Raw genomic sequence first — 4604 nt, 5'->3', positions numbered from 1 at the left:
TGCTGTTTCTTGTTTAAGTTGACATTTCTAGACTAAAGGAGTACTCAACAATGTTTCTTCAGTGTATAATATCTCAGAAAGGGTTCCAATATCAAATAACAATTCACAAATGCTAGATCAGTTACAAAGCCATTAATAAAACCAACTTCTGGGTTGGTCTTCCTACACACTGGGGCGTTTACGAAAAATCATCCAACCAAATGAGACTTTAGGCGACTAGCTAGCCCCACCGGTCATGTAAAACCGCGTTTGTTGATCGTAGTAGCTAACAGGGCAATACGGACAGAGACCAAGATGTGCGTTTGGATATCTGTGGGCAAAAACTTTGTTTTCATTTCTATATCAATGTGCCTGAGGTCTGATTCATTCAAGGGAAACTTTTCAAACGGCTCTGTGTCACTGCAGAGCAGGCAGCACAGCAGATGAACGTCAGCCGAATGACGCAAAGAATTGACTTTTGAGTTTTCCTCTGGCGCTGGCGACGTGGTGGGAGGCCAGGCGCCATTTATCTACACACTGCCCTCGCTGACACAGAGCCGGCTGTAAATCAGCAACGTTTTCCTTTCTTCTCTCCATTTTTCTCTACTCTCGTCTAGGGAGGTGTGTGTGTATATACAGTTGTGTGAAAAAGTGTTTGCCCCCTTCCTGATTTCTTATTTTTTTGCATGTTTGTCACACTTAAATGTTTCAGATCAAACTAATTTAAATATTAGACAAAGATAACACAAGTAAACATAAAATGCAGTTTTTAAATGGTTTTTATTATTAAGGAAAAAAAAAAAATCCAAACCTGCAGGCCTCACTTGCCTCAATTAAGGTCAGTGTTCATGACTCCACCATAAGAAAGAGACTGGGCAAAAATGGCCTGCATGGCAGAGTTCCAAGACGAAAACCACTGCTGAGCAAAAAGAACATAAAGGCTCGTCTCAGTTTTGCCAGAAAACATCTTGATGATCCCCAAGACTTTTGGGAAAATACTCTGTGGACTGACGAGACAAAAGTTGAACTTTTTGGAAGGTGTATGTCCCATTACATCTGGCGTAAAAGTAACACGGCATTTCAGAAAAGGAACATCATACCAACAGTAAAATATGGTGGTGGTAGTGTGATGGTCTGGGGCTGTTTTGCTGCTTCAGGACCTGGAAGACTTGCTGTGGTAAATGGAACCATGAATTCTGCTGTCTACCAAAAAATCCTGAAGGAGAATGTCCGGCCATCTGTTCGTGACCTCAAGCTGAAGCGCACCTGGGTTCTGCAGCAGGACAATGATCCAAAACACACCAGCAAGTCCACCTCTGAATGGCTTAAGAAAAACAAAATGAAGACTTTGGAGTGGCCTAGTCAAAGTCCCGACCTGAATCCGATTGAGATGCTGTGGCATGACCTTAAAAAGGCGGTTCATGCTCGAAAACCCTCCAATGTGGCTGAATTACAACAATTCTGCAAAGATGAGTGGGCCAAAATTCCTTTGGTTTCAAAACCAAAGCTTTTTTTTCAAAACCAAAGCTTTTTTTTTCAACCAAAGATTGTTTTGTTTTTAACCAAAGATTTAATTTTTTTAACCAAAGATTTAATTTTTTTAACCAAAAATTCTAGTTTCATAAGCAAAACTAACAAATAAATTATTCTCAGTTTATATATTTTCACTTACAAACTTGATTTTTGATTGCAGTGCGAGAAATTTGCTTTTAAAACATTTTTGTTTGTTTGCGTAATAAAGACACAAATATACCTTCATAATGTCGGGGCTGTCAACAAACTTTAACATCAAAAATACTACTCAAGTTTCTCCAGGATATGATCACTGATTAAATGCCATTTCCAACTGATGAATGCAGTTCGGTTCGATGGGAGTTGACGGTGTGTCTGATGAGAATACAGGTGGTGTGAGGTGACACTACTTTGTATGCGACGCTTGTTATCCTCTGTAACATCAGTGTGTCGCACAGCCATTGTTAAGGCCAGCTGCGTCCTGTCTGCTGGTCATTATTTCCAGCAAGAGCCATAATGAGGTATTTAAATGGTAACAAGCTTCCTGTCTGCCGACAAACCTCAGATTCTCCATCACCTTTTGTCTTGTTTCCATTTCAGTATTTTATACTTTCCCAGAGGCAACGTATCAAATACGCGGGTGCGAATGGACACATCCAATTTTCTTTTTCATCACTTCCTGTAAAGCTGATGTTTGGAGATGAGGGGTTTCTCAATACTGATATACTAACAAGGTGTCTATGTACAGCAGTGATGGCCGACTCTTCCACTAAAACAAGTGTCAACAAACTCTCTCAATAAATTGTAGATGCCATTCAGTATAACAAAGCCAGATAACCTTTTTTTTTTAATGATTTGTCCAGGAAATGATAGCTACTGTACTACTTCAGAGGATCACATCAACGGATGCCTTTAGTCCACAGATGTTTTCACAAGGTTGTCTTGGAGAAAATGGTAAGCTGAGATGATGTATATGGACATGATAGCATCATTGTTGTGTCTACTAGATGCAGTGAACACATTTGGAGGACGACCTTCAAGTCTGTTACATTAGTTATTCACACTATGGTGTGCTCATTGACTACCGTTCCCCCAGTTAAAAAAACAATTGAGCCACACAGACCTTTGTATGTGCAATTAAGAATGGGGAAGTCCTGGAAAATTGCCATGCAATTGGTAACAAGCATGGATGAAGATGCTATCAGCCTGCCGTCAATGGGACGGATAGTTCACTCACTACAGATTGGTTGGGACAAAATAGCAATCCCCCCCCAAACTGAAAAAGCAACTAAAATGTCCAACCAATGGCTCTAGTTTGGATCAGTATGCTGGTCCATCACATTATAGTGTGATTTCATATCTATGTCACTTTAAGAGGTGAAACATTTGATATTCCGAGCATTAATAAAGCAGCAAACAACTATTTGCTATGTAAAGATATAGTGGAGTGATGTCTACCTGAGCAGAGAATGAAGTTGCTCTCTTAGCTTAGCATTTAACAGTACATAAACTTATCATGTCAGTATTTTTTAATAGTTTTGCTTTGATCATACTTGCAAATAAAAGTATGTGATTGAGTATAATTTTTTCAGGATGCTGTGGTCACAAGAGCTTTTGACAAGTTGATCTAGATTGAATTGTCTACTTTGATCCCCTGTCATCTAGCGCCATGTTTGGGTAAAAATTAATTTGGTCCAATACTGTACCTTGGTTTATGACCAAATACCTAAAAACTAATAACCTCAGCTGTACATTGTGTTTAGTGCTCATTAGCAAATGTTAGCATGCTAACACTTAAACTTATATTATACCCGCTAAACATCAACATGCTAGCATTGTTATTATGAGCATATGAGCATGCTAACGTTTAAGTGTAACTTCACCCTCAGGTCTGAGCTGATTAGGTACTGAATTTGATGACTGCGGTTCCTTTGCCTCACAAGTGACCACTTTCTGTAGCCAGTGTATCGTTAGCATTAAAAACATGGTGGAATTAGCAGGCTAATGTTAGTTAGCTAACTAGCCTGGTGCTAAAGAAAAAAAAAAAAAAAAAAAAAAACTTCATCTACACACTCTTGTCACAACATAGGAAAGCACATTGTCATCACTACCACTCATTAACACTAAAAACAACACATTTGAGTGTGCAGTTACTCTTTAATCTCAAGCATAGTCTCATGAGCCGCTAGCATGGTTGTAGATTATTTGCGGGCGTCAGACGTTCAAAATCATCCCTGTGTTAAAGGGCAGGTGGACACGAAAATGACTCAAAATCAAAAAAATAAGTAACTGTAAGCTAAGAAGTTCAAACTAATAGTTGACAACATATCATGTCAGTCAAGTCAGTTCTTGCAGTTTGAATTTACTATTACATTATTTATTTCACATGATTTTGTTGACTATTCCATTATGGACATCACGTAAAATCATTCTCCCCAAGCCCACATAAATATATTTTTCTCTGCGTAGACGACAGTAATGCCTTAGTCTTTGAGACAAGCATCCATTGTTGTTCCAACCTGCCACAGAGTATGAATGAACACACTCGCGCACACACACACACACACACACACACACACACACACACACACACACACACAATAATGAATAAGATCGTGGGCACTCCACAACAGCACCATGACTAAGTCTTTGAAACAGGACACTAACAAGCTAACTGCACTTCCACTAGGGCTGTCCTCTTGCACGCTAAACTCAATGTTGGTTTGATCTGGTGAAAGGTGTGTATGGTTGCGTATATGTGTGGGTGGGTTAGGGGGATGGGGGGTTAAAACACTCTAGTCCAGGGTATATAAGTATGTCCGGCAAGAAACCGATGCTTTTCAACCACCGTAGACCTGCGCGCGGCCACTTACAGAAGCAACTGGCAGAGCAAACGCACACAAAAAAGCGTAAATCCAAGTTTTTATACAAACTTCTTTCTATTCAGAGAAGACAGGAGAAGAAATAAGTGGTAGATAGGAAGCAGCAACTAACAGAAAGTACCTAACTGCAAATACAGTCATCATTTCAATCGCTGCGATCAGTTGTTCGTCCTGGAACATATCTCTGCTTATGTGACGCCTGACGTTTAACCTCTGAAGTTCAGCCTTGAG

Source organism: Anarhichas minor, unplaced genomic scaffold (genome assembly GCF_050575085.1).
Source record: "Anarhichas minor isolate MPS153535 unplaced genomic scaffold, ASM5057508v1 ptg000037l, whole genome shotgun sequence".
NCBI classification, from domain to species: domain Eukaryota; kingdom Metazoa; phylum Chordata; class Actinopteri; order Perciformes; family Anarhichadidae; genus Anarhichas; species Anarhichas minor.
The sequence above is the reverse complement of the archived record's forward strand: the minus strand, read 5'-3'. Positions refer to the sequence as shown.